Raw genomic sequence first — 23690 nt, 5'->3', positions numbered from 1 at the left:
CAAATACCCACGTGTCCCTTCACAGCCGACCTTATATTATATGCCACGATAACTTAGCCACGAATCAACAATTTCGCCCCGCCATCCCGTCGACGATGGTATTATACCTGAAATTCGTGCCTCTCTCGACCCGCGATGCAAGTAAATTATTTCCAGCTCCTCATACGCTTTCCTTGAGTTATTGAATCGATCAGTTTACACAGTACATCTATGGGTTACCATGCCTCGAAAATTACTGCCATGCTTCCTTTACACTCGAGTAACAAAACGTTTCAGAATAAAAGAATCAATTTGTATGTTTTTTATTTAAACATATATTTCGATAGAATTTATTTACTCAATAATTATTATTCTTGCAATGATTTTAGATGCAAATTTGTAGAAATTAATTACCGAAACTCACCTCGAGAGTCAAAATTCAATATTAGAAATAGAGATTGATTTTCATCGAAATTGGTTTACACGGTCTTGAGTTGCGGCAGCTGGCCTCAAAAGATCCACGAAACTAATGGCAGTATTCCAATCACTCTAAGACTCTGCGTAAATCAATTACCCGGCGTATTATTACTATGGTAATTTGTAAGTAATAGTTAATCGTACGTTTCCGTGCCCCTGATCTACTGGTCAAAGAAATACACGCTTATGTTCGATGGGTTATTCGTTAATTGGCACATTGCCAACAAATGAAATACAATCTTGTAGGAAACCTCCTGCAGCGTTGATACATGCGTGAGCTGTCAATATGCGACATGTTTCGTGTGCTTTTTGAATTTTATTTGATTGCATACGTTGCAAGACTCTCTCTCTCTCTCTCTCTCTCTCTCTGCTTTGCAATCTCAAGTTAGTTTTTATCTTTACACACGTTTTCCTATTGCTATTTTGTAATACATTCTATCTATCCAGCCCAAGCATAGGATTTCTGCATCAGTGCAACCTGTAGTGAAATTGACTTTACGGTTGGTCTTACGATTAATCTCGCGAAGTGTCAGTTTGAACGTGATTTGCTTTTTCAGACGCATATGTAACTCTTGTTCATTAAATGATACTTAACTCGTTATGGGATTCCTTCGAGAAATCCTACAAGATTACCTTGAGTTCTCTTCGCGATCTCGGTTGGATATATCGGCTTTTTTGCCTTGTTTTACCCGCTTATAGATGCCCTCCAAGATCTTTGCGCTGCAGAAGCGACCTTTGCAAGATTGTATTATGATTGATTGGCACTTTGTTGGCACTTGCTTTTATTACGCAAGATTTTCCACGTGTCGTCTGATCACGCGCATCGAATATTGCCTTTCCAATAATTACCACGTACAGGATTATGTTGGGTACAAGACACTTCAAAATAGGTACTGTTGCTATCCTCACTGCCGTGTGTCAATTTGCAATAACCGTCAATGCGCTTCTAAATTTTGATTACATCGAAGAACAAAAAGTAGGATAAGATGCCACGAACAAAAAAATTAAAATTCCATCGGTACAAAATTAAATACGCTGTCGAACAAAGATCTTAGTTTGATTTTACTGCTAATCATATCCGCAACCTATTAACGACTGTTGAATAGGTGTGTACGAAAAATAGGTAATTTTAATAGTCACGCATGATTAAAGTACACGTAACATCGAGTACGACGAGTATTAACGCAATTGCATTCGCAGACACAAGTTCCTATTCACTGACGTCAATTTATGCTGAATAAATTAAATCTACGCATTTATTCTGCTGTTTACGATCGGATCTTTGTCTTATCCGATTGTCAGTAGAATAATTTATTCCAACGATTAGATGGATAAATATGTCACACAAAAAAGGATTCTTTTTTACCGACAATCATTATTCAGCAACGCGTTATTAAATTTCGGTATCTGAGAAAAATACATTCAATATCAGTACGCGATCGTAATAAATTATTTAGTCGAATGATCTATATTTGATTCACAAAGTTGAAAGATAAAATCCTTCTGATCTCTGGCGTAAGTTTATATTCTTGAGCGAAGTATAAGCTGCAGCGTCGAAAGCATAATACGAGCTATTTGACGTCCGGTTTAACGAACGCTGTTTTTTATTGATGATCTGTATCTGATCGATGTGGTCCAGGAAAAACGTTCCCACGCACACTAAGAAGGCCGTTAAGTGAAAAAGAGTTGGCCCTCGAGCTCCCGCTGATGCGTGTAACCGTTTCGATTCGTTTAGGGAATCACGGATAAAAAGACGAATTCGAAGATGTCTTTAAGGGGGAGAGTGTTAATAAATTAGACGAGAAGCTTGCACATGATTTATAAATTATACATTCAACGCCGAGTTAACTAATTGTGGTCATTTTTAACGCGCTGCTCAGATTAGAGCGAACAAGAAGAATTTGCTTTTGGCAAGTGTTATCAAAAATCAGTAGACAAACAACGAATTCTAAGATTCTCATCTCACGAAAAAGGAACACAGAGTATCCTGAAAATCGAGCAACGTCATCAGTATAATATTCCGATGTGCACTTATTTTGCATCAACCGTTGCTTGAAGCTTCTCATTTGCAGTATCCGATAAAACTCACCGGATGTAAAATTTCAGAAACTGATGTACATTGTCGATTGCCTTATATAGTTGGATTTACAGTGTTTAGCAGTCATGCAGTAAGATAATAAATCGCAGGTAGTTGTATAAAGGTAACTCGATCCAGACCACTGTAGCATTGTATGCACCACACAAACCTCTCTAGAACCGAATTTGTCGCCTGTTATCAAACAAATTCGGATCTACAGGGTAGATGTAGAGCATTAACTGGGCCTTCTAAATTACAAAATTGCTCGCTGCAATGGGTTCGCCATCTTCTACGTAACCGAACATCGTGAATTTCTATGGTAATATGTTTCTCAGTTGGCCCAGTATAACGAATCGCTGAACGTCCGTGAAACTACCCATCCGAATCACCTGAAACGAAATTCATTGCATCGTATGAACGGAGTGAAAAATGTACGTACTGGAAAGACATGATAAAATTATATCTCAATGCGACGGATTTGTTCTTGGTGGATCTGTACAGCGGTAAATGAAAATAGTCAAGTTCTTCAGCAGTCTAGACCAGAGTCTGATTTTCAAGTTTGCAGAGTCATTCCGAAATTGGTTCTTTTCGTTTAGTCATTTTTCAAAGAAGGATCCGTCCACGTCTAATAAGCACGAACGATGAGGTTAGCATAACTTCTCGAATCACTTTCTAATATTTGCAAACACGAAAGTCATTGCTAATTCGTTATCTGACATGTTCGTCGATGTAAGCATTCTTTCGCCTCCCTTTATTCCTGTACCTTTTTCATTCCATCGAAATAACCCGTTGTATCAATGTAATAACACAATAAACTGAGAAAGCTGCCTACTTAAGTATGAAAAAACTACAAAACTGCAATATCATGTTGCGGAAAAAGTAATATGTAATTTACGATAAGATGACGTTGTTTGGTGTTTAAGTTCTATACTGATTTTCAAGTAACAAATTGAAATATTACTTTCAAAAAAAAAAAGAAACAAGAAAATTATCTTTTTTGTAATTATTGTTTTTGGTACCCGCGTGTTCGTCGGATAGAATTTCGCTACGATTTATTGATTAGGAAATAAAGCATGCTAAATTGCACTCTATACTACAATTAACATGTTTTGTTTTTTTTCTGCTGATGGATTACTTATATTTCATGCGAGTCGATAAGCCTGCGTGTAGACATATTGTTCAAAGTGATAAAAAAATGTGTTTTGTTTCTAAATAAACATCGCGATAGTCGTGACAACGTTGATTAGTCAGCATCATCGAGTATGAATAAGCTCAAACCCATTTTGAATAACAAATAATATCGTACACCGTACGGAATTTCAGTCTTAAGAATTTTAACTCAGTTAGGATCCGCAAATAAGTATTCCTGATCATCCTGGCTTCTGTAATATCTAAAATTCGATATTCTGACGTTTTAATGCACTCGAAATCTGAAACACACGTTCGAGAGAGATATAGTTTAGTATCAAACTTTGCAGAAAATTTACTTATTCTCGCTTTGAAAGCTAACAATACTCTCATTGAGTATTTTTACTTGCAATTGATAGCATCGTAACGATTTTCCGTCTATAAACGCGAATGATCAAGTGCATATAAATTAAGTACTTCGTTATTTTACTGCGAACAAAACGGAGTCCAGTATTTCTCTTCTCATTTCGATAACACCGAAGGACTACATAATCATAACAGCGTTCGTACCTGTTCGATGATCAAATACGTGGTCAAGTTCAATGAAAAATATCTATAGACAATATATTTCTCCGCTCTTCAGGTCATTGTATAAGCAAGTCGATTGTGGATGAGCGAGGTGAAGATGATACAGCAGTTTGCACAAGGACGGCTCCGGGTAGCGGTAAATGCAATCTCGCTGTCCCGAAGTGCATCAGATTCCTGCAGTGCACCGACATGTGCGTACGCAATATTTCCGAGCCGAAAGGTTACTCGGTCACTCTGTCAAGTTCATCTTGGTCCAAGTTTTCTGTAACGTTGTAATTGATTTATTGGTAATTTGATGTACAAGGTGAGCAAACTCTCATACATTCGATTTCAATTCCATCCCACAATTAATTACACCTCAGTTCCGATACTTCAGAACCAATTTACGTAACCAGAAAGAATTGTAGATCGTTCGTTAATATATTCCGAAATCGTGTTGTGATCAGAGCGAGTTGTAATTAAGCGATAATCATCCTGTTCAGTTCGATTAATGCATTGAGTATCGAATGAAAGGACACGTTCAAGTGTTCCTGTGTCTCCGGATGATCGCTGCGTCTGTGTATATGTGTGAAATGTGGCTGCACGGGGCAGTTTTAACAAGAAAAGAAGAGGCGAAATAAAAAGAGGAAGTTTGTTTGTCCTCCCCAGAATGGACACGTCTATCAACTGCTCTTCTGGGAGTACGTACATAAACGTGTCGTGGTATACATACATACCTATACACAATATGTCTTCATTCACCGGATGATCCGAGAAATCGGTTTTTCCGTAGAAAAAACCTCGATCCCTTTTGTGAGCAATTATCGAGTTGACAGCTTGCGACGTACCGTAAAGGATTGACTGACCGTGTTTGGTGCGGACTCGTTGAGTGGACTGACTCGTCAGCTCTCGTCAGCGCTTCCAGGACCTGTGGGAAAAAATTGCATCAGTTGTTACCAGCCTCGAGACAAATGCGTATTTTGAATGATCAGTGACTACTTGACACCCAGACTAAACGGTTACCCTTATTTGTCAAAACATCCGTGATTAGCAGCGTTGGGTTGGAGAGATTAAGCTCTATGACACCGGATTGGATGAATTACCTCGAAGTGATCCTAATCTCTCCGAATAACACACCCCTAGAGGGTAGTTACTTCGGGTGCGAAGCTAAATACCGGACACGAAAAAGAAAGAAGAAGAAGAAGAAGAAGAAGAAGAAGAAGAAGGAGAAGAAGACGAAGGTTGAGGATTTTGCAACTCTCGACGGGACGTCAAAACATGTCACGTCACGAAAGGAATTAGAACCGAGTCGAGAGCTTAACTGGTTCCCTGACCCTCGCTCCGACGAGTCTCGTCCCCCACCCCGATGCTCGCCCACACTTACATTTTCGAAGCGAATAATTTCATCCCCTGGGATGAGCTCGGCTCAAAGGAGAGAAGTTCGAGGGTGCAGACGACGGGGGGTTGGCCAGGAACGCAGTTTCGCCAGGCCTTCGGTGCGCCTCCATCGTCCTATCGACCCGACGCCGACCGCCCAGCGACGACGCCATAATACCGGCTCCCCGCCGCCCTTCTCTCTGTGGATGAAGAATAATTTTATGCATTGTAACTGTTGCTTGAGTCGCGGCTGTAGCCACCCAGCCCGCTAGATTCTCTGCCCAATTCTTGTGTAAATTTTTACCATTTTACGCTACGTGATTTTATCGCCTAGATCCTCCGTCCCTGCCTCTCCTGCACTTTGCGAGCTTCCAGGACACTATAACGGAACTCTTCTACACTCTATCCCTAGGGGTATGCGGAATGTAAATGAGCTACGAATGAAATATTGCGTGTATTACTCCGCGGAGGGTTTTTTCCTTTTCATTTTCTTCGCATTTGTTTTTTCATTTCATTTCGTTTTACGCTCTCTATCTCTCACATCTTTGCTTTGTTGCTCCGTCGGGAAATGTAGAATATTCAAATTATGTGACCCGATTTTTCATACTCCAGCCCACCTATAAGTATAGGGTTATGATGTGGGTGCATAAATCGCAGTGTATTTATGCGGTTTTATAAAATACCGTTATATTCTCCACTCAACGCGAGATACATCGCCCACTTCGATTGACGTTGCTTCAAGTGGAGCTTTCTTTCCATTCTCGCGAAACAAAGAGTCAGGCTGCAAGTTAATCGTCCAAACAATCCCAATCTATGCCCCGTTAACTGTCTTAAGAATTTCTAAAACAATTAGTAAAACGACCAGCTTCAGTTGGGTATTTCAACTTTCCACCATTATTTCGAAACTCTGGGATAATCGATCTCACATATTTTCAGAATGAAGTTCGTGCAACGACGAAGCCAGAACGAAAATCGACGTAATAACGGAGCCGTGAATCTAGGCGATGTGATTTGATACATCGGATCTCGGAACGACGCTTCTTTGCCGATGTCCTTTTCGTGTATGGATAAAACCACGTATGCACATACCTCTGTCGATGATTGTCACAGTTGATACAGGAAGTGAACAGGATACGTGCTTTCCCCTCAAGCAGGGCCTCCGGCCACTGGGATGGAGGGAGGCCAGGCGACAGGCTAGGATCGAGACGAGGGCGAGGGTACCGGGCGAATAAACCAATAAGCAGGGCAACCATCTGCCCGCCAGCCGGCATCCTATATTCCTCCCTTTTCACTTTGTTCCTCCATGGAGTCAGGAATGAAATTCACGAAACGGCGGGCACGGGGATAACCAATCGGGCGACTGCGTAATAAACCCGTTCCGGCCATTCTCTGAAAGGAGAAAATCAAGCAAATGGAATATATTGTAGTCGGGATCATCGAAGCTGGCTGCATTTCGACTTCCAAGGAACAAATAAAAGCTCGCTGCTCCAATAACGGCGGATACTTTTTTTCTCTTGTCGTCGTTTTACCCAACCACACGCCAGAGTCTAGACGCTAATTACCATTAACTGGATCGATTCGCCCCGTAGCATATTACACGGTCTTATTTTGAAATCGGAACGAGGAATCCCGGGAAGAACGACTTAGGAATGAATTCAAGATGGGTCGAGTAACCGAGAACCGGATATCTTGACTCGTGACTACGGGTTCGCTGTAATTGGAGGAAATTAAACCTGACTCGAAAGAAAAATTGGATACAGACGTGATTTGAGGTGCGGATAAACATCTTCCAATATTGGCTCTCTCTGGCTTGGAACGGGAAAACGGTGAAGGAATAAAAGAATCCTATCACTACAGTTGGAAAGCTCGGATATACGACATTGCCAAAGCTTGCCAAACAGCAAACCTTCGCTCGGTTCCTCCGCGTCCCTGCTCAATCGATCGCTCTCGCTTCTTGATGCTCTCGACCCTATAGACGCGCGATACAAACTCCAGCTCCAGGCACCCTGTCTCCCCAATTGATCCCCACCCCCAACTACGATCGTAAAACTTTGGTTCAAACTTTCGCAACTCCTTTTACGCCGAGGTGTCGTTTTCCTTATACCTGACTGCAAGATCTATCCTTTGAAAGCTGAGTGGAATAAAACTTGGGCAACGGCAGAGAGGCCAAATCGGACGGAGAAATTGCGTTCGGGGTATTTCCCTGGCTGTTAGAGACGCCCTTTGAGTTTTTCCTCGTTCTCTTAAAAAATCCATTGGAATTTATACCCACAATAACGCAGATCGTTCGGCAAGTCTCTGATGCAACTTCAGCTCCTCGTGCCTTGGAAATACGCTGTTCACTCGGCGTAGGTTTGGGCGGTCTCAAGGCCAAACGGTCGCCATCGTAAAGTCAGTGGGGTTTCTGTTTCAATAGCACGTCTACCTGCCCATGGGATCCCAAGATTATCCTGCGCAGAAGTTACAGTGGCGTAGCCATTAATGGATATGAAGAAAGTTCAAAGCGTAGAAAACTGTGACTCTCACTGTCGAAGTGTCTCAAGACTAGCAATTGATATTACTATTAGAATATTAATCTTATAATTGAATAAAACTTTTCCTATCGAATTTCCATTTACGGGTCTATTTTCCACTGATTTTTGGTGAACTTTGGATAACCAAAGGATTGGCATCGTCTGTGGGAATCTAATTCGGCCATGTGGCGACGGAGTACCGCGGATCTAATGAGCCCTCGTTTCGTAGCTCGTAAACAAACGTAGACGGGTGACGTAATTCGGCGCGGAAACGCGTTAATTTATATGGCGTCGGTGTAATACAGCCGCGGTATCAAGTTTCTCGGTTTGCGAACTAATTTGACGAGCCACAAAATTATCCTCGAACGTCGAGCCGTCGGGCAGCCGGCAGAAACGGTCATTTTTATTACCGCATCAAACGTGCCACGTCGAAAACGCGCAGAAAATTAACCGATCGAGGTCCCTTTTTATCTCGGCTACAACGCGATGCCCGGATCAATGTCGAAGGAATCGCCGACTGAATATCGAAACAAAAAATGTCACCTTCCTCCGACTTTCATCCTTCCAGCAGTCACCGCACGGTGCGTGTATATAAGATAACGGGTCAACCACACGTGGAGAAGAAAGGTCGCGTGGCAGACACGTGGACAAATGCGAGGGTGGCTTTGCTATTCGTTTATAACGGCCCGAGATCTAGCAATGAGAGGGTATGAGAAACAAGACATCGAAGCCTACGAGGTGGTCGATGCACGCGGCTGATATACACACAAGAATCAGCGCCGGCGTCTCGAGACTCGACACATCGATCATTCGCGTATTTGTCGCGTCATCCTGCATGACGCTCTGCCTTCTTGTTTATTTAGATGTCCGCTCACGGCTGCTGTCAATATACATTAACTAATAATCCTTCAAAAATCTTCATCCGGTCTTCGGCCGTAAGTCGAGACGACCCTTCGCGTTCCTCCGATGGCTCTGAATCTATTCAACCGCATCGCGTTTAATCGCACTTGCATGTACGAAAAAACGAATTGCAAGGTAATACACCGCGTGAGCGAACGTTTCTTGAATGTGAAATACGCGCGTAAAGCAGTACGCGATTGATGCTAGGCGTGAATTCCAAGGCGAATCCGTGCAGAAGCTCAGCTGCACCCTGAATGCGATCTCGTCAAGTGCATGTGGATAGAGAGAGAGAGAGAGAGAGAGATGAACCAACGATTGCGGGAATAGTTTCTCGGGACTTTATCGCGCGGAACGAGAGGCGAATATTGCCGAGGAGTAAAAATAATCGTTGAAGATGCAAAGTGCAGGAGTCGGTGAGCATCGTGCACCCGCCGAGTTTGCGCCGGTTCCAAGATCTGTCCCTGCAGTGGTACGAAAGGCGCAGAATCGCTCGACTCTAGACTGAAACGATCGTTGCAGCGTTCGAAGCGTGGGATGGAAGTGCAACAATGCGCTTGATGCAGTCGCAGCTTCGGGGCTCCGATTTATAAAAACGGTGGGCGTCATCGAACTGGCCCCTGATTCAAGGGTTCGAAGGTAGGAGAGGTGCTCATGGAATGCGGCCGAAGCTGCAGTCAGGCCGGTTCGTCCTTGATTGGGCCTCGGCGTAAGTTCAAGTCTCTCGTGCTTCGATGCGCGATGATAGTGGCCGTTACACCAACTTTTGCCGAAGCGAGAATACGCACGTCGTAAACACTTCGGGGCAGATACTCATCGGCATGGCACGCAAAATTATTCCTGATGCGAAAAAATATCCGAGTCGCAATATCGCGCTGCGAGATGCCTCGAGGGAGGCGAGCTTATTGACTCTAGACGCACGTCTTTACACGTATAGGTACAACGTATACACGTTTCGGTGTTTCAATTGCGCGAGGTCGTTGCACCTTCTCTCTCTTTCTCTCTTTCTTTTTGCCCGTCTGACATCAGCACGTGTGCAAAATGCTGACGCTTGATTTTTGAAGTGAAACTTCTTTAGCGGGGGTAAATGAACAATGTTTTTAAGGGCAATTTTATGAAACCTGTAAACGATCCTTACCATCGGTCTTTCCTTTGTGCAGGTCTGCGTGCCGCCACTCGTTTGGGCCCGAGCACAAACACTAATTTACTATTTCAAACAAACACCGGAAATTGCTAATCCTCCCTATCCGTCTTTATCTCATTTTCTCCCTCAGTTTCTCATTCCGTCAGCCCCACTGTTTGGATGTAAGTTATTCAAAGAGCCATTTTTTGAGTAGTTGAAGTTGCGGTAAATCAATCATATAAACTTCAATAGTTTCACTTCTGTCACGTATGATTTCCACATGTTTTTTTTCCATCCAAACTCACTTACACCCGATGGACACAGATCGAAGTTCTAGATTCGAAATTTCAACGTCATAACTTTTTATCGCGCTTGGAGTATTCCGTTTTTCATCTGAACGCCAAAAATTTTCACGTTTACAGATAGAATACCGATATATTGGAATTTTCAAAAATTCGGATTTTATTGAGTCAATCTTTCGGTTGTAATACTCATATGAAATGCGGGATTTTACAGGAAGCTACTTTGTCGTTTTTATTGCACAGTTGAACCAAAAGCAGTTTATGTATGGCCTCTGATCAAACATTGTTTAACTTTTACTTTTTGCAGATCATGTTATTTAGTACAATTGAGATGATTTTACTAGATAAGAACATTTCGATACATCAATTACTAATAGATGAAGGTAAAATATAACAACTGAAACGGTAAAGTGAAACAAATTTCTAATATCTCTACAAAGAAATCGATTAAGGAAATTATTTTCTTAGCATTACTAAAATATGTCGCGAACAATTGAAAGAGAGATTATCTCCGTATGACTGTCGTTCAAAATCCTAAATCAAAATAGCGGTTGATCTCATTCTCTGCAGCTGATGTTTCTACTTGAATTGTATACAGCTGTACATTATGACGCATTTATACAGGCCCAAGGCTTTCATATGATACTGAATTTAAAAATTATGGCACCTAATCAGCAATTACTTTTAATCCTCTTATTCTATACCTGAATATTTTTTCTCGCGACAAAAATGTTTACGCTGAAACAGACACCTTCCCAAAGCGTTATTTGTTAATCCAGAACTTCACAATAGTCGGCGAAAGTGATTTATCATTCAGAGAAAATAATGATAATCCGTTGAAATCGATTTTAAAAAATTTTGGAAACCGTTTAGGAATATTTTGAGACAGACGTCGGCCATCATGCGTTCCTATATGCGCGCGCAAATTCCACACGCATGCCCGCAACGAGTGTCTAGTAGCGGAGCCCCAGAGACCCGTGATTTTTTGGGGGTAAAAGCCACCCCTCGTAGCGCACCGATTTACCCGCCATTGCATTGTTTCGCCCCGCCATGAAAGAGAAAACAAAAAAAATCATGAGTCGCAGCAGCATTGGGTAGAAATAACCGAAGCTTCCCAATAAACATAAAATCGATTCGTATTTAGGTCGCAAATGAAAAAACAGTTGAATCTCAATGTCAACTTTACAAATATCGTATAAACAAAATGTCAATGACTCGCTGCCTCGATTGCTTTGTTTATCTCCACGTCAAGAGCCAACCAACAATTTCTTCCAACACATTATCTAGCTTTCGTACTGAGAAAGATTGCATCGAAACCGTTACCGAGATATCCCGTGCACTTGAAACCATCCCCTATGATACGGTCGGACAGGGCGGGAGAGCAGGAGGTCCGAATTATGTATATATAAAAAAAAAAAAGGGATCAAATATAAAACTAGTGCACAGTACTCACCTATCGATAGATGGATTGAAGAGCCTCTTGATATTTATGCAATAAAGTCCCCCGAAGAAGATTTCGTTGAAACGGAGCAACCGGCGCCTGCGATGTGACGGGTAGTCGAAAACGAACTCATGAATCCCAGGAGGAAGCGAAATCGTAGAGCGCTGCGCGCGCGCTGTTGGAGTTCGGCGCGGCCGGTTCGGAGTGCCGGATAAGTGTTGGCGACGCTATGTGACGCTGAGCGACGCTGGGCGTCACCTTATCGGTTCACCGGAATCAAGTACTGCATCCGGCGTCGAGGGGCGGTAGAGGAGATTGCGAACTGTTCTCAACTGCAGGCCTAAGGCCGGCCAGAGTTAGTTATTGAGGCACGTAATAACCGAATTTCACAAAAAGCTCGTCCGCTGGTTGAGCCGCATCCGACCAGCTCCCACGGCGTCTTCCAAGCGACTGCCTCGCTTGCTTCTCGCTCCAACCTCGCCGGTATGAAACGGCATTACCATAAATTATCATTGGCGACAGTAGCCCAGCCGCCGGGCCAACGCACTCGAAACTATTGCTATGCGTGTTGGTAGGCCATGGTTTGGTTCCCTCGCTTTTTGGGTCGGTCGTAAAACAACCGTCGGAGCCCCACGTCAGGCCCCACAATAGACGCAAAAGTCCAAGTGAAATCGAGGTGCAAGCTGCACGCCAGCAACGGTCCTCGGTTAAAATTTTTCGAAATCGTCGACGCTTCCGGCGGGAGACTCTCAAACAAGAAGTGCGGAGACTATTCTGGGCTTAAAAAAACAAATCGCTTACGTCACATGCTAGACGATATCAGATAGAAATGGAAATGCAAATTTTTCTACGCTTATCTTCACAATGACTCTGCGGTGCTCAGTTTTGTTGAGGTCAAATTGAATCTGGTGAATTGTCCCAGTCTCTTCGAGTCAGCTTCGTTAATCATTGAAATTTCACCAGCTGTGTTGGAATGCAAATTTCTGGGCGTATAGACCGTTCGTCGAACGTAAAATTTATTGACTTGTACATGCAGCCTTATGACCCACTTCCTACAACATGAATAATGACCTTGAACTTGAACTGGTATTTGAATCGACACGCTGCACGATACGGTCAGCTGTTCAGATAACGCAAAGTCATTGTGGGTATGGAACGTCGTCGAGTTATTTTTGTCTCACAACATCGCCGGGGATAGAACATAGTTTACAGCCGCGCCGTCATTACAGTGAAAACGATGAAAAACATCTTTGGAAAATTTTGGTAACAATAATCAGTGGCAAAGAATTTCGAGTAAGAGAAGAAAATAAAAAAAAAAAAAACATGTGATATTGCAGCAGTAACAATTAGATCAATTGGACATGGAAGTGAAACCATTCCAATCACCACGAATGTGCAAAAAATAGTACCTATCCCTTAACAAAACACATATTCGAATTTACCTCGACGGCTGTACTCTTATCCAACTTTATAATTCGTTAACCTGTTCTGGCGATGGTTCCATTGACTGGCTGGTGGTCGGTACTTGGGTTACCGATTGGAAAGTTATCCATAGTTGGGAACAAGCTTGGATACCACGGGTCGATGTTCAGTTACCTGGCTCTGTTAACTGAAATAGCCTTGTCAACGGAGAGATTTGTGCAACTGTTCCTCAGGTCGTAAGCTATCCGCAGTGTTACCATACCTCACAGTTAATGTGACCATAGCCAGGTGATTTGCACTGGGTTCACCACTCGCTGGGCAGATGGCCAGAGAATTTTAGGTAAATTTCCCCAACATCGCGTCAGTCATAATCAAATCCCATATTTCCATGCAAAATCAGCATCGTTTCAGCCATCAGTTTCACCAATTTACAATGTTTCCGGAGCAGCGTGTAAGCTCACGGCTAAATGAGGAAATCATTTTGTTGAATAATGGAACCAAATCGAGGTTTATTCGTTCTGGTTCAGCCTAGCCTCATCCAATTTTTGGGGCCTGGATGATAAACCGTGGAAATAATTCTGCACGTGCAATTGTCGCTTGCACATTGATGTGCATGCTGAAGATCTGAAGTGGAAAAATGGTCAGCGGAAGAGTTTCCACGTCGATGACGTCAGTTAATCGACTGCAGGTGGTCGGTTGCGGTTTGGGAGAAAATCCGAAAGGGTCTTGAATGGTCGACTCCTCCCTGAGTGCAGCAGCTCCAGTCAGAAAGACCCACCTCTCTTTAGTGTAGACACCCACCGCCTTGTGACAAGTGGTTTGATTCATGATGGCTGCCTCACGAACGTTCCGCCATCTCGTGTGGCTTCCAGAACTAGCTTTGTCCATTTCCCTCTTCTTGTTCGTCGATGTGGCAGTTAGAAGAACAGACCAACTGCCAGCTGTACCGGCATCAGGCAGCTGGCTATGGCCAACAGGCATCCAAGTTGACGTCTTCAAGCATAGGTGTCGGGGAGATTTTCCTCCTCCAACGCCGGGCAGTCAGGTGTTTGAATTTGAACAGCAAGAGTCGTTGTGAACATGGTCCGCCTTGATGACAAGTCGTGCACCATGCTGCGGCGCCTTGGACTGGACGTCGAAAACTCAAGGTATTGGATCCTCTTTCAGGAAAGAGCTTTCCACCCTGCCGGTTCACACTGACTTTTGAATAATGGATGGGAATTAGCGAGTTATGAGTTGCTAATGACTCCGATAATACCATGCCCCGTTCGCTTGGGCGTTCAATGCATCGTTGGGAGAACGGATAGGAGCTGGGTATGGATATGTTCGTGCGGTAAGCGGTATTTGATACGAGCGTTAGTACGATGCAGGAAAGCACCGTTCTTTATTACATAATAGCTCGGCGGCGGGGGTGAAGGCTCGCAGGACCGCGGCATCACGTGTGTGGATGTGTATCACGTGAGTGTGCAGTCGCATGGGTCAGTGTGTGCGGAAACACAGTCAACCACGTCATATCGCGTTAGCTCGGCGTCGCGACGCGCCAACTCCTTGCCAACCTGGAGACTCCCAAGGGCACATCCAACGGCGAGCGTACAGATATTGGGGGCTTTCCCGGGTATTCTAGGACAGCTAACTGACGTTGCATGGTACGGGTTTGGAAGAAGACCCGACCGTCTTTCATTGGAGATGACGTAGAACGCCCCCAACTCATGCCGTCCGGTTCTTCCGCTCGTCAGACGGTGTCGTCTTCAGTTGGCAAGGAAATGCGTGAAGTCGTGCTGCAGCCGTGGTAACAAATTCACGAAATTTCAGGCTCGTTGAGAAAATTTAGAAAAGTGACCACCCACTTTGTCACGCGGGAAAGAAATAAAGGTTGAGATACCTAATAGTTGCCGGAGTAACTAGAAGCTGAATTTTATCATTTCTTCAGAGAATTTACTCCAAGTGAAGAATTTTTCTCACAAGGTTTGATACGGCAATTCTGCTTTTCTTCCGTTACCACGTGCGTAAGAGAAGATAAAAAAAAAAAAAAATAAATTACGGAAGCAGTTTTCATTTCGGATTCTTCCGAAGTGCAATAATTCCGGAATTCCTTTCTGCGCAGAGATGCGATTACACCTTCAAGTTCAGCGGACCGAGGAAGAGAGTGATTAATATTACGAGCGGAGAGTTGAGGTGTTATTGTTGATGTTTTGATAACTGCGGAGAATCGATATCGTCGGGGAAAAATGATAATAAAATGGATAAAGATGTTTGCGGGCCCAGAACTCACTCCGGTTCCTCGCCTCGTTCCTTTTTCGCTTCTTTCAGGCTTCTGCCGGGTTTTGACGCGGCTCCCGCAAGTCTCCGTTTCTGGGTGGTTGATGGATATACCCCCTCCATTAACCCCCGCGAGATCCATACAATCCGTAACGTGAGGATAAAGGGAAGGAGGAAGGAAGGCAAACTATTCCCGTTTTAAGCCCCCGAAATGAATTTCACCCTTAAAATCGTTCCAAGTCCAAATTTTTCTAACCTACCGCAGCATTTCGCGTACAGTCGCGAGTTCGAGTGCCTGCGGAATTTCGTACGCCTCTCGCCCCTCGCTTTGGCGGGATCTTTTCTGCCCCCACAAAACGGGGGTGCAAATTTTCGCTCCTCCTTACCCGGCGCTCTCACACTCTTCGATCTTCGATACGTCTAGGTGCAAAACTGCGTGCTCCGGCTCCAGCCTTGAAGCCTGGTTGTATTAGCCGCACCGCTTCGCGAAAGCCTCCTGCAAAACTATTACAATTCCTCGCGTAGCGGGTTCCGAACCCTCACCACGAGCGCCCCTTGGCCCCGCGGCATCGCGCCCGTCAAGGGAGATTTATGGCAACTCGAATTCCTCGACTACTAGTCGGCGGGGGTGAAGCGAACTGAAGCGAAGGGGGTGCGAGGCGCGGATGGGGCTTCACGGGGGCGAGTAGCGGTGATGTCGGGGGATGGCGGGGGTTCTCGTCACTCTGACGTGACGGCCACAGAACTCCCTTGCCCGCGCACACTTCGTCGGGACCCGCGGCGATGTGGCTGGCTTGACTGGATGTCGGTGAAAACAGTTCTGGCCCTCTTCCCCCCTCTTCACCCCATCCCCTTGTCCTCCCCCATTCCACCTCACCTCCTCGACGGCAAACTCCTTTGCAAGCTATACGGAGCTACTCTTTGACTTTCCTGCCTTATTATACTACCAAGTCGGTGACAGCCGAACCGACGATGCTTGCCAACCGCGCGCAGAGAGAAAGACTCAACGAACGTTACCCGAGACTGCAAATTCAACTCGCGAAATTAGAAACCCGCGGTATTGACAACTTCTGGTCTATGGAGTTTTTTTTTATTCTCAAGACTGACGGGATCTCAAAGAATGCGGTGCAATTTCAGTCTTTCATTTCACGTTGAATGTACGTACGGTATCATCGTCTGCAACATATTTAGGTCTTTTTATTCTGCGAATTTTAGTTTCTAAGTTTCAATGTCAACGTCTGTGTTCGAGAAGTTCTCAAGTCATCCGTAACCGACAAGACATTCAATCTATTTCTACTAATCTCCGGTGTGCTTTAATCGTCTTGAGGAACAGCCCGTTGCGATTTGAAAGCTTCTGCGGTTACTTTGCTTTGGTTCGCTTCGCAGGCTAGACAGACGGTCGATGGGTAACAATTTCTAGACGAACTTGCGTAGCTGTACCGACAATCGTGAGTTCATTGAGTAAGTTGAATTGGAGAATCGCAGACTTCGTTTTCTTTTCCAAGATTCGTGAATCTGATACGACCGTTGCATATCCATCGGTAATTCAATACTCCGGAAATCATTTAGCGGAATGCTTACACTCTACAATTTATTTCTTTATTTATTTCCAATTTTTCAAGCAGTTTCAACTGACGAAATTGCGCGAATTCAAATCCAAAGGCTGTGAGAACTGCGCCCACGGCGTCGAACTGTCGAGAATAACTACAGTCGAATGCGGTGCAGACGGAAAAGAGAAATGACTCGCACCCCTGCGTATTTGATATTTTTCAAGCATCGATTTGAGCGCAGAAAGAAACGCCTACAGGGTAAAGACAAAGAAAGTTACAGCCACGGAAGTTCCGAGACGCTGGTATGGGTGAATCGAGCGGCTCTCACCACCCCGACAGCCAGCACCCACCCACGGAGCCGAACTAATCAATAAACAATTTATCTAGAAGGAATCTACCCCTGATTGAGTTACGATTCACTGATTTCTTTATACTTGCGACGATCCCCCGCTTCGCGGTCTCCGGAAACAAAAAGTGCAAAAACATTTAGTTACTCCTCGGCTTCCGTCCGATCGCCGAACCCATATATTTCCTCAATTTTTCGCGGTTGTATTTACACAACGAGTAGGAATTTTCGCCGCAACTGTTCGTCACAAAATTCAAAGCCTTCGCAAAACTGGACGCGGTGAATAACCGGTTGGCGATAACGCGGGGCTCGACACCGGGACAACGGGGAACGTGTATTAGGAAACGGAAGCACGTGGGCGGATCACGTAGCGAGATGAGAGGACGACCGCGTGTGCCGAGAGAGTGTGGAAGCGTTTGCACGAGCACACATTAACCCGGAGATAGCAAGCCGCGCGGAGATCGGAGCCAAACCGGGGAGGAAATTTACGGGATAACGCCGACGGCGTTTCAACCCTTTATCCCTTCCCGGCTCGGAGTTCAACAGGTGGTTGTTTAGCCTGCACGCCACTGGTGCACATTATAATTTACACTTTAATTGATTTATGCCCTTACCGCGCAACGTCGATTCCCTTGGGAATCAGGGCCCGTCTTCGGCTCCTCGTTTCCCGGAATTTTCCGCTTTTCCTCTGCCGCTGCCGTTGCAAGAGGAAACCCTTTTCGCCCGTCCGGCGAAAGAAAATTATTGCAGGACTCGCTTTCATGCAAATCGAGGCCGAGCAAGGGCCTTTGTGCCTTTATTGGCACCGGGCACACTCACTATTCCCACCGGCCGCACGACCTTGCGCGAATTTTGCCCAAAAGGGTTCCGCTTATAAATCAGCGCAAGCCTTGCAGTCCAGCCTTCCGGTCGGACTCGCACTTTTCGCCATGTTTCCCGGGCACACGCCACGAGGTCAGATAGGACCCAAAACCCCGCGAGGTCCCCGATCGAGCGGCAACGGAGCACGGTTTTCGCCGCATGATGTATTCGGCACTGTAACCTGTGCAGGGCGCAGGTATATAATTGGAAATGCGAGGAAAGTTGGAGAACGCCGAGTGGCTCGGGGGAAGAAGGATCATTAATTTTTGTCCGGAAAACACCGGAGGCTCCCGCTACAAACACACATACACAGATGAACCCCGGAGTTCCGCCGCCCCGCCTGCCCGGGACGAGACCCGCACCCTCGCCGCAGACTTTCTCGTTTCGTTTGTTATCCTCTCGTTCTCTCCTCTCTCATACTGTCGTTCGTTATTACATCTTGGAAACTCGCAGATATTTCGAATTCCGACCGACGTTGCAAGAGCGAAGCTGTCTCGCGTATCGGTCGGGGGCCAGACGAGTTTCATTCCGGTCGTAATGCGCCTCGACGTCGGTATCGGAATCTCGTCATTAGCCGATGAACGCTGATTGACAATCGCTCCGCGTGAATATTTCCCAGGAATTATAAGGTGAGAAAACAGGAAGCCGTGGTAGAAGCTTTGTAATTGTATCGAGAAAGATTCCGCGCTGACGGGGAGATAAAATGCTTTTCCATTTCTGGGTCAGCTCGCTTTGGATGTAGGAGAAGAGTGAGCGAACAACGATTGAGATACATGAGTCGGTAAATTTTTTTTCGAACTTTATTTATGCCGTGATTGATTCCTGTATAGAAGCGTGAATAAATTCTATGCTCATCTTAACGCGGGGCAAAAGGGTCTTTTACAAACAATCAGAGAATAGACGATTTGAACGCGATCTGAATTTGTTCTGAGAATTCGTTACACTTTCATTTTATCAAACTGCGGCCAGTCGACGTCTGACAAATTTTCTCCCGTAAGGGATTATACACATCAAAAGACTAATTAACGGCTGCTGTTATATTATAACAACGCGTTATCGAGCAGTTATTTCTTCTCCGCATGAATGAATTTATCCCCCCCACAATGTGTTCGAATTTCCCGCCAGTGCTAGAGGGTCGCCTCGCCATGTTTTGATTTAAAATTCGATTAATCAGCGGAAGTTGAAAAGTGACGACGTGTTGTTTGGATAAACGTGAACAAGTGTAACGGCACACGCATGTTGTTGTATTTTTTCACCTTCCTCCTCATCATCATCATCATCATCATCCTCCTTTTCCTCCACCTCGTCATCTTTTTTCTTTTTTTTTTTTTATCTTGTTCGTTCAATTTTTCACCAAGACGTAAGCAGAAGAAGAGAAATAACCCGTGCAACATTGTAAACATTCGAAGAGCTTACGCGTTGAAGAAAAAAACGTGAAGAACAATAAAAAAAAAAAAAATGACGAAATGAAAACTCCGCACGGCAGTCAGTCCCCTTTGTTTAAAAGCTCTTCTGCTTACCGGGCGAAGACGGATCTCGCGCAAGTAGTTATATATAGATGTGTATAATACCGGGATCGCCGAGTGTGCTGCACCGTGCATGTCGGCTTAAACACACGCGCATATAAACTTGATGCGCAGCGCTGTCACTCAGAAAGAATCAGCCGGTGCCGCAGTCGCTGTGATCCGGCATCGGGACTCGGAAAGCCCGAGTTCAGCCTCAAGGAAGAAGAGAGCGAGCGATCAGGGTGGACCTCTGAGAGTGCACCCGGAGTTTGAAAACTCGGTTTCACGTCAGTTCGGTTCCCGCAACCGCGCTGCCTGCATTCCTGCATGCGATTAAACGCGCGGCGTGCGGTGCTTTCCTCCAGCTTCCATACGCAAGCATTTTGTAACGCGTACCCGGGGTCCTAAAGCCCTCGTATGACGTCGAAGCGCTCTGACCGTGCGCACACATCGGCGCGTGAAATAGCCGCGCGCCATCCTCCGGCCCGAGAGACCTCCTGGCAGGACCGCATGCCTGGCGATCCTGTCACGGCAATTAAGAATCGTCACCAATCTTTTTACCGGCCTACGCGCCGTCATCCCCGTATATACCGTTTCGTTTCTACCGCAAAAAAACCGTGCAAGTGGGGTGATTCTGTGAAAGTGAAAGACCGCCTTGACAGTGGTTGCATACACGAGCTGGTGTTAAAACATTCTTGTACACAGCTGACGAAATACTTTACTCAACTACGCCGATAACGTCTCGGAGAACAGCTTCGAATAACCGTTATACATTCGCCCGACGGACCTGTGACAAAGATTTTCGTTCCGTCATCCTTCGGGAGGAGTAAAAATTTCTAATCGGTAACTCATATTGTACTCGTCGGATCTTCGGAGGTGTGCTTTTTATCGACGAAGCTCAAAGCCTGGGGTAAGCCCGGTTCTCCCATGAGATCGCGCGTAGCGAAACAAAGTAAATCGACATAAAACGGAGCTTGAAGCGAAATAGGACATCGCTCGACAGGATAGGATATAGAAGAGAGGAGAGGACGAAACCTGGATGCGGCGAGATGGTACGGAGATCGCATTAATAAAACATTAAGGTTTTGTAGACGATGTATCGACGCAGCGTTTATATTATCTTCTTTGATGTCGACATGTGAATTGGAGAGATTTGTTATTCAGACTCCGTCGTACAGGAGTGAGTGTGCTGAAGTCTTGCTCCGCTCCGTTTGCGGACAGCCAACGGAGGGACAGACGGACGTTCGAACGGACAGAGACGAGCCCCGCGTACCTACCTCGATGTACAAACCTACATATGTATCGTACGTTTGTACCTACCTACCTACCCACCCGAAGCAACGCATCTTCCTTCTCGGCCAAGAGTTTAACTAAACTTCTTCCAAAGTCTCCGGAGTCCCTGATCCCGATTTCTTCAGACCTCCCCGACGCTGTCGCTCTTTCAGCAAAGACAACCTTCGTACCCTCTTTGCTGCTGCTTTTGCCATCTCCGCAGACCCGCAGTCCATTTCTACGATGCTCTTTTGCACCGCACGCGTTCTAGCTTTACCGTAATTATTACTCGGCTATCCATCTCTTGTACCACTCATTGTCTGCGTGTACCATTAAAATTGCCCAATACTGTTACGGGGAAATAATAAACTATCCACGTATCTATCTGTTGTACGTTTTCTCGTATTGTACAATATCCCATACCGACAACTCAGCGCAGCTGTATCGTGCGAAATAAATAAAAAACGAACTTGTTTAATTCCGGCCACATTTTTTGGGACTCTACAAGCCGCGTTCGGCCGCTGCGGGCGGCGAAAGGGTTCTTTTGGTTTTCCGTTAGACCCGTCCCTGCAGCCCCACACCTTGAATCCTCCTCATTAATCACTCGGGAGTATCAATGACTGACTGAGTGAGTGACTGGCGGCAGGCGAGAGGCATTATACACCTATTGACACGAAGACCTCGTATATACTGTATATACGTATATAAGTTAAAAGCGCGCTGCGTTGAGTAACTTTTATATAATTCTGTACACCGTTTGTTTTTCTTTTTGTTGAAAACTTTGCAAATGAAGCTTCATTCAACGCGGAGCATAACACGAGTCTGAAACGAGCTTTTTAACGAACCGCGCCGGGCCGCGACGCGTTGCAATGCATTAAGTACGGGATCAGATTCAGCCGACGATATCGCGCGCATTCGACTGGCCAATAAAAAAAAAAAATTAGGGACATTAAGAAAAAATGTTTGACAGATATTCGCTCTAATGCAATCGCTGAGAAACGACGGAAGTCAGTTTTCCTGCACCGAGTACGGAGGCGGTTCACCATAAGTTGAGCTCAATAATTGCACGTCTCTGGAAAGAATTCTTTCTTGACGATTTTTTTCTCTTTCACTTTTGTAATTCGTGTACGGAACACCTCTCCGATTCGCTACATTTAACTCTAAGTTCACCCGATCTAAATGAAAACTAGCCTCACGCGACGCGTGCGCATTCACGCATTTACCTACGTACATTCGACATACGCAGCCACCTATCATAGGCATGTGCAATATTAATTACGGAGTGGTGCGCGGCCGCTCGGTTGCGGTAACGGTATAAAAATAAATGACGCAAACGCGTTAAGCGATATATGGAATGCTAATACTCTTGCACACGAATCTCACTCCGAGTTACAAACGCAGGCAAAGCGCCCGTCCGCAGGAATGACGCGATAAATTATTATTAATATTTATAGAATTACGCGTGCAAGCGACACTCGGTGAACAGCTTATTACACGCTGAATCCGGGCGGCAAGTGCGTAGGACGATCAGCGGGGCGCAAAGCAACGCGGCGCAACGCGTCTCCGACACTCTGTTGCCGTAAATAACTCAAGATTGCGTTATCTGAGGGCCGCTTCGCCCGCCGAGCCGCAACGCCGAACTCCTTCCTCTCCTCGCGATCACAGGTAGTAGCCCCCGTTAACCTATACGCGCATCCTCCCCCTAGGTCCATCCAGATAGATGGCGGAAGGCCCTGACCGAAGATTCTTTAGTGCCGCGGAGGAGCTTAAAAAGGTACCAGCCACACTTGATTTAGTAGGGCAGCCTGAGTTATAATTATTCCAACTATGCGGCCGCGCGAGATCCTTCACCGAAAATTTTTACACCCTTCTTAAGCTCGCCGGAGGACGCTGAGCGCGAAGCGGAATCCTTTTCCTCGACCTAATTTTTACCAATGCATATAATTCGTGAGTCATTTGAGACGTGGAAATACCTGCGCACAACCGCCCGGCAACCGTGGGAAAAAACACTGACTCGTGGATCCTGCTTCGTAGCAGGATCCGTTTCAGTCCCGAGGTACTTGACCACTTTGGAACGGATCAGAGCGCACGTGAACTCGAGCGAGTGCGTCGCTTCGAATGACTTCTTGGCGTGGTTAACCCCTCGGTTTTAATCGGCCAATGCGAGCTTCCAGTCTTCGACCGCGGGTGATAAAGCACCGTACCGAAAGGGTGCAACCTGCGGTGCACAAACGAAACGGTCTTCTTTTTTCCTCGTGTCATGGTTGTATACCGGAGTGTATCGATAATGCGACGTGATACTCGGGTAACGATTCAAAGGTGCTTGATCATCGGCGGTAGCTTGAACAACCAGTTTCGGTTTGCCGGACAACCGGCCAACTCACTGACTTGAGATAGCCGGGCGCAACCGTGACTTTTAGTTCTTCGCCCCCGCACCTCGCGTCTCTATGTCGGGGGTGTCACTAGGTCGACCCCCCGTAGTTGTCACGTGATCTTATCGCCAATGATGCGAGACTGTAAATAAATATATGATTTACACACACACACACGTTAGCGTATGGGAGGTTGCTTCGAATTGAAGGACTCTCTGGACA

At 45.4% G+C, this 23690-nt stretch overlaps 2 long non-coding RNA genes across 3 annotated transcripts in view; one reads left to right on the top strand and one right to left on the bottom strand.

The window, feature by feature from the left end:
* LOC124215844 (uncharacterized) overlaps positions 1-23690 on the top strand; it is a 34639-nt gene that overhangs the window by 7804 nt on the left and 3145 nt on the right. The gene's annotated exons all lie outside the window — the stretch shown is intronic.
* LOC124215839 (uncharacterized) lies at positions 1515-12315 on the bottom strand. 2 transcript variants are annotated; one of them, XR_006882453.2, is made up of 9 exons: positions 11894-12315; positions 7878-8055; positions 6695-6994; positions 6289-6445; positions 5910-6222; positions 5613-5805; positions 4966-5156; positions 4232-4511; positions 1515-2922 (listed from the first exon to the last, which is right to left on the bottom strand). It is a non-coding gene; the product is annotated as an uncharacterized lncRNA (long non-coding RNA). The 2 variants fall into 2 exon arrangements; XR_011177564.1 differs by lacking the exons at positions 5910-6222; positions 6289-6445 and having other exon boundaries at positions 1519-2922.

The sequence above is a fragment of the Neodiprion pinetum genome, chromosome 1 (genome assembly GCF_021155775.2).
Source record: "Neodiprion pinetum isolate iyNeoPine1 chromosome 1, iyNeoPine1.2, whole genome shotgun sequence".
Lineage (NCBI taxonomy): Eukaryota > Metazoa > Arthropoda > Insecta > Hymenoptera > Diprionidae > Neodiprion > Neodiprion pinetum.
The sequence above is the reverse complement of the archived record's forward strand: the minus strand, read 5'-3'. Positions and strand labels throughout refer to the sequence as shown.